Here is a 13,272-nt window from a genome sequence, read left to right as displayed (position 1 = left end):
ATCAAGTTGGAGATCTTGTGTATCTGAGCAACATGGTGTTAAAGAAGAGTCAAGTCAAGAAGTTTAAGAAGTTTCGGAAAGGGCCACATCCAATCTTGGAGGTGTTGTCACCAGTCACTCTTAAGCCCCAATTGCGCTTTCATTTGATTGTCATCCATGTTAGCCATGCAAAGCCATTTCTGGATAGACTTCCTGTAATATCCCAAGAGGACAAAGATCGACCGAGAGGCCGACCTGCTGTTCTCAAACCCAGGAAGCGAGAATCGCATGGTCGCAGACCAGACTTCGAGGCCTTGGCATCGCCACGTTCTGAGCGATCCTGTTCCAGGCAGCCCAACAATTTGCGTAAACGTGTGTAGTGTGTGAGAATACAATGCATGAGGTTATTTCAGCCATGTGCTAATGTGAATGTGTTGTGAAAATTTAGTATTGAAGCTATTGCACGAGTGCACAGCAAAACTATACATTTTATTCCACAGGTTACCACAATAAATTCATTTATTCTATGTTCATTGTTAACTCTTGTATTTTGAACTAATTAACCATGTTCATTTTTATTCTAATGTTTCCTATGATAGCGTACTCTACTAATGCTGTAGTGATAATATCACAGAGTACAGGAGGTTTGTTTGAACCACTATCAGACATGGTAGTCTCAACAAGTAATGCAAAACTTGTCCTCAAGTACAATCTGAGTGAAATCCAGCAACAGTTCAATTCTGTAAAGAAGCAAATTGATCTAGTGCAGAACAGATTCAACTAACCTCTCTAATGAAATTATCATATTAAAGAATATGCAAAGAACCATTACTAACCACACAGTTTTCATTGAACATATTGTAAAGCAATTTATCTCACATTTCCATGTAATTCGTAATGAAACGAATGCAAATATCCAAGAACTATTCCAAGGATTAAATGCTGTGGGTGCACACTTAGATTTAAGATCTCCTTTGTTAAGTAATACTGATAGTTTATCAAATGCTAGAATTGATGCCCGTAACTTAAGAACAGCCTTATAAAGTAGTTCAAATTATTGTCTGAGCAGTGTACTACTACATCCAGAACACTTTTTATAGATCCTACTATCAATTGAGCAGAAGCTACATGCAACCTATACTGTGATTTACCCTGTTAACTCTTACAATTTATACAGTTACCATAAGTTAACCACCACAAACTCTTTAATGATTAAAGATGAATTAACTGTTATTGTTTCTCTACCCATTGCTAGATCAAAGCATAATTTTGAAGTGTATAAGATTTATACTTACGCTGTGAAATGGAGGCAGGCAGGTATTCATGTAAAGTATGTGCTGAATGATTACCTACTGATCAGCAAGGGTCCAAGATATTTTGTGTTCCTAAATGAAAATTATTTGCATATGTGTGAATATAGTCATAAGTTAATTTGCCCTGAATCGGCAGTATTCTTAGACAGTAGAGTGTACAGCTGTGAGAAAGAATTGTTTATGAATAGGGACAAGAAAAAATCAGTTTTATTTTATGGCAAGCTTTTTCTATTATCAGTTATCTATTTTTGTCATATTTAACCATTTTTCAATGCTATGTTGAAAATGGAACTATTCCTAAGAGAGGATGGGCCAACCATGAGGAAAGTGTAGATAAAAATTACTTAAACAAAATTTTTTGACACAAACACTTATTTAAAAACAAACACCAAAGGTAAAAATGAAAACAGCAGTATGATGCAGATATTTTATTGACGACATGTTTCCCGCTTCTTCATATTGTTCTTGAGTCATGGAGACCACAGAAGCCGGTCTCCGCAACTCAAGAATGATCTAAAGATCCGCTAGCAGTGTGAAATGTGTCATCAATTAACTACCTGCAACAGAGACTATTATTTAAATTTTTAACATTTGTATACTGTTGCTGCGGTTGCCCACAATGGTGTGGAGTGTTACATGTATTTTAAATACTGGGAAAAAAATGATTTATCAATGATGTATACAGAAGATTAAAAGATACACAGAACTTCCTTTTTTTTCAGGTCCGCAATCAGTTTAAGACACTCGATAATTTTTCTCATCAACTTAAATATGTATGTTAAATGCTTAAAATTTCTTATGGAATAGCAATAATGAAACTTAGAAGTAAATCTTTTAATGTAAATAAAATAAATAAAATGTCTTGGCTGCATCCCCAAGAGATTTTTCTGTATGACTATCACCAAGAAAGCTTTAAGTTATTTTTTTTGGTATTCCTAAGTAACAAAATATTTACAAACATTTACAAAAGGTATTTAACTTGGGTTAAAAATAAGGCAAAATTTAATTTTCTTAATTTTTTTTAATGTTCACTCAGATGTTGCTTGGAAACAAAGTTTATTATATGTTTCAGTGCACGTTTTGAGTTTTAAATTCCATTCTACATCAGTAATACAGTATTTTAATAGAAAAATACTTTCTTGTAACGTAGTATATATATATATATATATATATATATATATATTGTTGTTGTCTTCAGCCCTGAGACTGGTTTGATGCAGCTCTCCATGCTACTCTATCCTGTGCAAGCTGCTTCATCTCCCAGTACCTACTGCAACCTACATCCTTCTGAATCTGCTTAGTGTACTCATCTCTTGGTCTCCCTCTACGATTTTTACCCTCCACGCTGCCCTCCAATGCTAAATTTGTGATCCCTTGATGCCTCAAAACATGTCCTACCAACCGATCCCTTCTTCTAGTCAAGTTGTGCCACAAACTTCTCTTCTCCCCAATCCTATTCAATACCTCCTCATTAGTTACGTGATCTATCCACCTTATCTTCAGTATTCTTCTGTAGCACCACATTTCGAAAGCTTCTATTCTCTTCTTGTCCAAACTAGTTATCGTCCATGTTTCACTTCCATACATGGCTACACTCCAAACAAATACTTTCAGAAACGACTTCCTGATACATAAATCTATATTCGATGTTAACAAATTTCTCTTCTTCAGAAACGCTTTCCTTGCCATTGCCAGTCTACATTTTATATCCTCTCTACTTCGACCATCATCAGTTATTTTACTTCCTAAATAGCAAAACTCCTTTACTACTTTAAGTGTCTCATTTCCTAATCTAATTCCCTCAGCATCACCCGATTTAATTTGACTACATTCCATTATCCTCGTTTTGCTTTTGTTAATGTTCATCTTATATCCTCCTTTCAAGACACTGTCCATTCCGTTCAACTGCTCTTCCTAGTCCTTTGCCGTCTCTGACAGAATTACAATGTCTTCGGCGAACCTCAAAGTTTTTACTTCGTCTCCATGAATTTTAATACCTACTCCAAATTTTTCTTTTGTTTCCTTTACTGCTTGCTCAATATACAGATTGAATAACATCGGGGAGAGGCTACAACCCTGTCTCACTCCTTTCCCAACCACTGCTTCCCTTTCATGCCCCTCGACTCTTATGACTGCCATCTGGTTTCTGTACAAATTATAAATAGCCTTTCGCTCCCTGTATTTTACCGCTGCCACCTTTAGAATTTGAAAAAGAGTATTCCAGTCAACATTGTCAAAAGCTTTCTCTAAGTCTACAAAATATATATATATATACAACTGGTAGTAAGACTCATTTATGTAGTGCATTTTCAACTGTTTTTACCAAAATCTGGATAAAGGGGGTGAAAACAGACCATTTGATTATCTTACGTTACTATTAACAATGAAATGTAAATGTGTAATATCCGAACGCGGGAACTGCATTAGGTTCGAAACGATTGAAAAACGCGCCACAAACAAAACACGAGTCAAGTGAAGTGTATCCCCCCCCCCCCTCTACCTCAGACAGCTGCGCGCATCCGCGAATCTGTCAAAAAAAAATTTCCGGGTAGATGCTGGCTGCCTCCTCTCACTGTTCATGCACCAGCCACACTCCAAGTAGCCAGAAGCAGGAGTAGGCGCTGCTTATACGCGATTTCAGTTCAGCGCATGCGCGGCAAGCTGCCTGATAACTGCATAAACGAACCATATTTAAATGAAATTTGAAAACAATTATATTGATATTACTTAAAATTTTCGTAAGTTAATAAGTGCAGAAAAATACGCACTCATTCGCAAGGGTTGGAAGCGGGCATACGCAAAATAGTTGCCCTGCAAATGAATGGTCTCTGTAAACTTGACTAATGGCTTCAAAACAGTCATGTACAATATTAACTTGGTTTGCGTACTATCACGGAGTACACCTTTTTCTTTGTTTGGATGGTTTGAGAAACGGTTCTAACACGTGAAATCGATCATCAATTAAACAAAAGTAACTGAATTTTCCAACTTTGGCTGTTTTCTACATCAAACTGATTAACTCAAGTTGCTGTACTGTTATTAATCCAGCGTGCTGGAAACCCAAAAGGATGAATTTTATAGCTGCTCGTTTCCGTCGTAGGAATTAACGCTGTGCTGTAGGATACCTGCCGCACCAACCATTCGGAACTCATCACATATTGGGAAGTAAACACCGAAATATTTATTTCATTCTTCGACCTGTAATCAGACGGAAATGCATCATTTATTGCAGAACATACTTGTATTACACTTTCGGATTTTTTCCTTTACATTTACAGTGCAAAGTGGTAGAGTTGTAAGCTCAATGACTGATAACGGTGTTAGCAGTGTTCGCGCTCACCCTCCTTCCAAATACTCGAATTACATTCATAACAAAAGACCCAGAGGTGTCGACAATGTTACGATTGAAAAAAAATATATATTCGCATGCAGTGGAACCACGAAACTATCCGTTACGTCATGGCTTACTCATTCGGCTACTGTCTTGTCTCAATGATCACATTTCTTCAAGCCTTATATCGTTGCTGCGTTATTAACCGCATTTAATAAGCATTGATGAAATGTTTGTGATAGATTATCATTGCACCATTTCATTGAAACGGCACAATGCAAAAGAAATAAATAATCGAAATTCACACAGAGGTCGTTCGTACGCGCTCGCAAAAGTCGATAGTCGAAAGGCCCTAGTTACGTCACGACTGCAAAAAGTAGTGCGACAGTTGAACATTAAAACGTTGTTAGATTTACGATACTTCTTACGAGGACACAGAGAAATTTTCTTGAAAAACTCCAATTTCGCGTTACCTACTTAAAAACAGCTGAATTCGCATGATTTCCTTAAAAACCACAAAATTCGCGTTATCGTTTAAACGAATTTTTCCTGTCCCTGTTTATGAATCATCCCCTAAGAGATGATTGCCCTAGAATTTTAATGCATCTTCATCATCCATTTCTTAAGCGATGTTCTGAAGGTATAATTTTCTCATTTAACTCCACCCTTGATGTCATATTTACATATAAAAACTATGATACACCTGAGCTACCCTTTACACTAAAATTCAATAATAGTGGACTAATCTTGAATGCCACACATTGTGATTTATCATGTGAACTATTTGAGAGGGCTAGTGTATTGCCAACTACTTTTCCTGCAACTGAACATTTGCCATCATTAAGAATGTTATCTGTTTATTACAATGATTCATACATATTAACATATGGAAAGAATTCCTTATCAAGTTTTTCTGAAGACAATGATTTAATTAAGGACATCCATGAAAATTTGGTTTCTTCCAATAATGAGTTAAACTTCATTGAAGTAGCAAACGGAATTAAGTCCTCCGACTCAACCAGTAATGTTAACGCGTACTTGATTGTCAGTAATGTGTTTTTATTGCTTTTATTAATTTGTCTTTTAACAACAGCATTTGTCATGTATGAAATTGCCATCCTGAAGGCACGCTTCTCTGTACCAAACGTTACTGTGTCTGAAAATGAAATACATGTTTCAATGCCTTCTGATGCCACGAATGGTGAAATAGATTCAAAACACCCAGGAGGTCGTTTTGACCCACCTATGGTTGCTCTTTTTGTCTGGGGAGAGTGATGTAAGGACCTACGGGTTGCACACAACCATACAGTACATATCACGCGCTTGCCAGCCAACGTATCTGAAATGCTGACTATTTGCTTGGTCAGTACACATGTGTCCAGCTGCACTGCGATTCAGGCAGTAAGCCACTGGCTGCCATACATAGCGTGCTGTATTAACTAGTGTGGCCTCAGGTGCGAATATGTCTCTTTTTCTTAGCTCACCAGGGAATGTTTTGATACGACCGTAATTAGGATGTCAGACACAGTGATGATGGGTGCACGTAGCGTGTGTGTTTTATAATCAGCCTTTGTTAATAAAACTGTTTTAACTTACTTCTCGTGTTTGTGTATTGCCGTACCTCAAGGACCCACCGCTTACAAATCCTGACAAATATTTTGTCTAATTATCGTCTGGGGCAACAACACAAACAACCCCTCTTATACAGGGTGTTACAAAAAGGTACGGCCAAACTTTCAGGAAACATTCCTCACACACAAATAAAGAAAAGATGTTATGTGGACATGTGTCCGGAAACGCTTAGAGCTCATTTTAGTTTCATCCACCTACGCTCAATGGAGCACGTTATCCTGATTTCATACGGGATACTCTACCTGTGCTGCTAGAACATGTGCCTTTAGAAGTACGACACAACATGTGGTTCATGCGCGATGGAGCTCCTGCACATTTCAGTCAAAATGTTCGTACGCTTCTCAACAACAGATGGATTGGTAGAGGCGGACCAATTCCATGGTCTCCTGACCTCAGCCCTCTTGACTTTCATTTATGGGGGCATTTGAAAGCTCTTGTCCACGCAACCACGTTACCAAATGTAAAGACCCTTAATGCTCGTATCGTGGACGGCTGTGATACAATACGCCATTCTCCAGGGCTGCATCAGCGCATCAGGGATTCCATGCGACGGAGGGTGGATGAATGTATCCTCGCTAACGGAGGACATTTTGAACATTTCCTGTAACAAAGTGTTTGAAGTCACGCTGGTACGTTCTGTTGCTGTGCGTTTCCATTCCATGATTAAAGTGATTTGAAGAGAAGTAATAAAATGAGCTCTAACATGGAAAGTAAGTGTTTCCAGACACCTGTCCACATAACATATTTTCTTTCTTTGTGTGTGAGGAATGTTTCCTGAAAGTTTGGCCATACCTTTTTGTAACACCCTGTATAACAATCTTTCCATAGTTCCTTTTGAAAGCAACATTAAGAGAGTGGTAGAAATTCCATTTTACGCAGGCAAGAGTGAAGGTGATAAAGATTATTATGAAATTATCAATAGCAAGACTGATAATCATCACTATATACTTCACACTTACAGAATACATTTTGTGTATAATTGCTAACATATTCAATTTTGTTTCCAGTTGCATATGAGTCTATGATTACTTTATCATTTACTAGGCCTGTTTTTTGCTTTTACTTCAACCGATACAGGTACTTAAAGTACCCTCTGCCACACACCGTCAGGTGGCTTGCGGAGTATGGATGTAGATGTAGATTATTTTATGTAAATTTACTCTCATAGAAAATTTCAGAAAAACTGGCATGACATCAGCCCTGACTTGATTTTCTAATTTATTTACTCTAGAAGTGGCAGATAAATAATTTTCATTACTAAATTAAGATTCAATTTAAATGTCAACTTGCAAACAAAAATAACATTTATATTTTTAATTTAATTACCACTACTTGATGGATGAAATTTTATATAGAACAATGTACTCAACTACAATTTAAAGTATATTGTAGAAATTCTTTCATTACTTGAACTTAAGTTTAATCATGTTTAAGAACTATTTTGCTGTAAAAAAAGCTGATTTATGGTATGAGATAAATATAAGCCCGTGACAGAATCCGCCACATAACAGGTTTGGCAGTATTTTTCCAGACACTGTATTGCTCAGCATCAGTTGTAACTATTTTTCAGTTGAAGATTTTATTAGCAATCTGCAAAAGTTTGTATGGAGTTACATTGCTGAAATTATTGAGGGAAGAGCCAACCAGATGGGTATTCAAACTGGTATTTAGAATCTGTGATACTCGAGACATACTGTCAGACTTTCAGAAAAATATCATCGACATAGTTCACAAATACAGCAAGATCGCAAATATGTAAGAACAATTGCACAATCAGCTTAACACCTGTTACTAGAACATCCAAGTTGCTGGCAAGAGTAACACACAGAAGAATGGAAAAGAATATTGAGGATTGGTTAGGTGGCAATCAGTTTTGCTTTTGGAAAGGTAAAGGCTGCAGAGAGGTAATTTCACTTGGAAGCACTTACACATGCTTTTTACAGTCATGATCACCATGCAAATTCTATATTTTTGGAGCCCTGAAAAGAAAAAAAAGAGATTTGCATTCTTGAAAAAAGGCATTTGTTGCCATTGACTTGCTTTGAACGAAGAGGTGCATGATTCCATAGGCAACCACAAACATTTTTCCATGAAGGCAGTCACTGTCTTATTTCTCAGTGGGATAATTATATTAAAAGTTATGTTGATTACTTAATTTGATACACTTGCATTGGAGTCAGTCGATATCAGACCTGATGATTGTGGAATGGCCCTTTTTTCACCACAGCAAAAAGTACTTAGATATCCAATTTATTTGTGTGTCAATTTGCAGAAAACCCATTAATATTTTTGTTTTGTTAAAACATTTAGTATCTTGCGAATTATTTAAGACCAAAACTAGGCTTGAGGTAGGTTGGAGAAATGTGATACACTCGTTTTCCAATGCCCCTGTAATTTTTCCAGAAACTGGAAAGTGATGTGCATTAATATTTTTTGTAATTTTGTTAGCTAAGTGCCCCTCTTAACTTTCCAAAAAAAAAAAAAAAAAAAGAAGAAGAAAAAGAAATCAAAAGCTTCATAAAGACCTGAGCTATAAGTATTTCCGTATGTAAGGACCACTTTGCATGGAGAGTCTTTTGCACTCAAATTATCAGAACATCACTACAGAAAACTGAATATAAAAAGAAGTTTCAGTGGAAGCCAACAAAAATATGCTGATGTTCTTATAAGTATAAGCGAATGTACAAAGTTTCATAAAAACCTGAGATAACGGGTGACATGCAATGACCCGGTCCTTAAATGTTTTAATTTAGATTCTAGGTTGTCACAAACTGAAATTGTCGATGATCCGTATATTAAAGTGCTCTACAATTCTGCATGGTCGTAACTGTGCTAATATATAAAGGTCTGTGTATGTTGGCTGTCTATAAATAGAGTGGCTCAGGTCACTGGTTTCTGTTTCTATCATAAACCTGATACTTAGTTACACGAAATTCTAAAGACCAAAAACTGATGTAGTGCATCCATTATGTGAGGACAGATTAATAATGTGTCATTCATATATTGAGAAAAATATGTTGGCCATAGGAAAATGGAGTTTAAAGCATGTTCATCAAAATCTTTCATGAGAAAGTTGTCAGTGGGTGGAGATCTCATAATTGTGCCGTAATTCATTTAGTAGTATTTACCATTGTACAGAAAATAACTGATTGTTAAAATGTTTGATAATGCCAAGAGAAAAATATCTGACTGGAAGGTACAACATGGCTATTCTTCACACTTTAATAAATTAAGGTGCCAAGTGTAGGTTCAGCTTAGTCATTTGGGGTTAATTGTGTGCCCTTAGTTATAGCAAAGAATGCTTTAATCAATACAGATGAAATGGTACAGAGGCTAACTGTAGTCACCATTATCTTATTAGGATGTTTCACCAGACTGTAAGTAGAAGTCTGAATAGCACTGATGAATGCTATGCCACCTTAACGTATTTTAGGGACATTATATAATCTGGATTGTATTATGATCATGACATATGGAGATTTTTGCACAAATGTGATACAGCTTGAACACCACTAAAATTTTATCTAGCAAACTCATATTCAGTATTTCCAAAATGCAATCAAGTGATACAGATAATTTCTTTCTGCAGCAACAAAATGCCCCTGGCATAAGTAATATATTTTTATGTTTCTGAATAGGCTGTAAACAGTATGTGGGATACTATGTGGCAACCAAACTAGCATGAGAAAAGTTGTGTTTTATAAGTAAGATAGCTAACTTCATTTCTTCTTTTGTAAAGAACTACTTACAGAATTTAATGCTAAAATTCGTAACTTTTTCAACTCTTCATCTTTCATTACAAAGTAGCATTTCAGAAACCCAGTGGTCACTGCCATAAATATTTCTGTATTCTTTTGTTTTTGTTCTCTTTATTCTGTGTAATCTGAGAACTGTGAAAAGGGAAACCATTAAAAAACTAGTATTCAATGAAAATCTTTTTTGTTGTATTGTTATATTTTAATATATTGACTATTTATATGTGACTAATAGTACTGAAAAATGATTTTTTGCAGGATGTGTCTTCCTCTCACAGCAAAAAAGGTAAGCTGCTAAAAACAAATAATTTAAAGGCAAGGCTCTGAATTAATGTGAAACCTTCAGAAGAAATGTAATATTTTAATATAACACAAACTTTTTATAGTGTTGGTTGATTTATGATGAGGTCTACATTACATTATCATTAAATATCATCTCAAATAATATTATAGTATCTTACATACATTCTTGAAAAATTAACAGAATTACAGCGCACATATATGCACCAGTTATACAGAAATAGTGGATTGTTTTGTATTTTGAGCAATATTATTTACATTGCTTTGGACATGAAATAGGTCACAACAAAATGGAATGAGGCCAGTTTATATGAAAGGGAATTACAATTAAGACATTAGAACAAAGTACAATACAGCATTTTATGATGAAGATTACATAAATAATACAAAGCATTAGCAACACAACAGCATTACTATCAAGTAATGGATTATTGAAATGTGTGAAAATAAATTGCACTTATGATTACTGCCTCGTTATTGAAGAAAAATGCGAGCACAGCCATTTTAAACTTTTGATTAGATATATTTAATTAATAGAATAATGACAGTTTCCATATACTGACATGTTTGAGACACCCATATGCTAAATTAGGCCCTATACAAATTTAATAGTGCATCATACCCATAAGCTCAGTCATACATAAAAATTTATACAAGTTTGAAACTTCCTGATAGATTGCAACTGCGTTCTGGACAGAGACTAAAACCTGGGTCCTTGCCTTTTGCTTTAAAAGTATGCCAAGAGTTTATATTTTTTAGGTGTATCTTAAATAGTACTACTACATTAATAACATTTAAATGCCTGTTGGAGATGAAGTGAAAATACTTCTCCAAAAATTATTAATTCCTTGAAGCCTACATTTCTTTATATCTCTATGTAGGCAGCTTTTTGTGATCATGGAAATTACTATTCGTTTTGCTGTGAAAATTGTTTCTGGCACTAAAGAGGTGTAATGTAGCTTCTGGTATTATTACATAAAATAAGGGAAAGGCAATTGCTCACCTGCAGCAGACCAATGCATGGAGCACAGAAATGCATAACAGGAAACAGCACTCACAATAGCTTTCAAGCTCTAACTCCTTTTCTAACAAAAGTATACCCATCACACACTCACAACCATACAGATACCCAAATGCACACTCCCATGGCCATCACAAAACTAATTATTGATAAGAATAAGAATCTTTATTAGGCATTCAGTATTTTCTTATACAATGGGCTTCGTCAATAAGTTCAATTACAGTATAAAGATGGTTATATTCTAATAACAATGTATATGTAAATCATATGAATGTTAGTGTAGTACAATAGCACACATTTGGAATTTTATATATTGTTAATTTTACAATAAAAAAGTAAACATTATACAGATTTATATTACGCAGGGAGTATTCATGTTGACGACACTATGTCATTATCATATACATGTTGATAACACTATGTCATTATCCTAAGCTATTGATACAAATTTAGGTCCTGCTACAGGTAGAGGTACCTTTCTCTATGTTAAAACAGCAAATCTGCCATATTACAATCTTTATATTCATCAACTGAGTAAAATGCTTTACCTTTGAGCCACTGACCCAATGTTGTCTTAAATTTACTTTTAGATACTGTTTGTACAATTTTAGGGAGCATATTAAACAGTTCAAGGCCTTCATGTTTATAACTATTATGTATCTTGGACAGTCTAGAGTATGGCAGATCAATTGTGTGGTTTCGTCTTGTATTGTGGGTTGGACAGGTGACCTAAGGAGATATTGAGCTATGTTTTCTTTTATGTGTAGTAAGCAATAATAGATGTACAAACAAGGAACTGTCATGATGTTAAGTTTTTTGAAATGTTCCCTGCATGTATCCTTTGGAGATAAACCCACTATACATCAAAGAGCTTTTTTTTTTTTGCCATCTGAAAATCGATATTTAATTGGGAGAATTTTCCCAGAGCAGAATACCATATGAAAGATGGGGTGGATATAAGCAAAATATGAATGCAGCAGTAAGTTTTGGCTGATATTACTCCTATTCTTATAAAGTAGGAACATAGCATGTGCAAGTTTAGAACAGATGAACGTGATATGTTTATCCCAGCTAAGTTTCTGGTCAATCATCATTCCTAGCAGTTTAACGGACTTATTTTCTTTGTTTGATACCTTCAAATTAAAGAATATTTCCTCAGTTTTTGTTTCATTTATGAATAGGGAGTTTGCACTAAACCAGTGAACTGATTTTTCCAATATTATATTATTTTTTTCTCGTACAGATTCAAGAGTCTGTCCTGAATTGATAAAAGTTGTATTTTCCACATAGAGGACTGTTTTACAGGGTGATTACTGTGGCATATCATTAACATACACTACAAACAGGAAGGGCCCAAGTATGGAGCCCTGTGGCACACCTCTTTTTATTGTTTGTGGGTTTGACAGCTGCCCATTTACACTAACAAATTGTACTCTGTTGCTTAAGTAGGATTCTAATAATTTCAGAGTGTCCTTTTCCATGCCATAGTGTCTTAATTTCATGATCAAAGTACTATGTGATACAGTGTCAAATGCTTTACTCAGATCTAGGAGAGTAGCACAGGAGATTAATTTATTTTCAAAGCCATCATATATATCGCTAACAATATTTTCAACCGCTTTAACTGTGGATAGTTTAGACCTGAATCCATACTGTGAGTTACTTAACAAGTTATTCCTCTCAAAATAGTGATTCATTTGTTGGTGAACACAGTGTTCGATTATTTTAGATATTATTGGGATTAATGAGATAGGGTGATAGTTACTTGGATTTGATTTATCTCCTTTCTTAAATATGGGAATAGTTACTGCTATTTTCAAACAGTTGGGGAAAATCCGTTGCTGTAATATATGATTATTGAGAGTGGTTAGAGAGGGCAGAAGATCACTGGATATCTTCTTTATGACAAAGTTTGACAGACCATACAAGTCCTCTGCTCTG

General features: G+C 35.3%; 1 protein-coding gene across 1 annotated transcript in view; it reads right to left on the bottom strand.

Moving 5' to 3' along the window:
• LOC126335550 (uncharacterized) overlaps positions 1-10,194 on the bottom strand; it is a 432,035-nt gene extending 421,841 nt beyond the window's left edge. Inside the window, exon 1 of the mRNA XM_049998951.1 lies at positions 10,005-10,194. The gene's annotated coding sequence lies outside the window, so the exon portion shown is untranslated. The remainder of the gene's footprint in view (positions 1-10,004) is intronic.
• Positions 10,195-13,272: the final 3,078 nt, after the last annotated feature.

This window comes from Schistocerca gregaria, chromosome 2 (genome assembly GCF_023897955.1).
Source record: "Schistocerca gregaria isolate iqSchGreg1 chromosome 2, iqSchGreg1.2, whole genome shotgun sequence".
Taxonomy (NCBI): Eukaryota; Metazoa; Arthropoda; class Insecta; order Orthoptera; family Acrididae; genus Schistocerca; species Schistocerca gregaria.
This window is presented reverse-complemented; position numbering and strand designations above follow the sequence as displayed.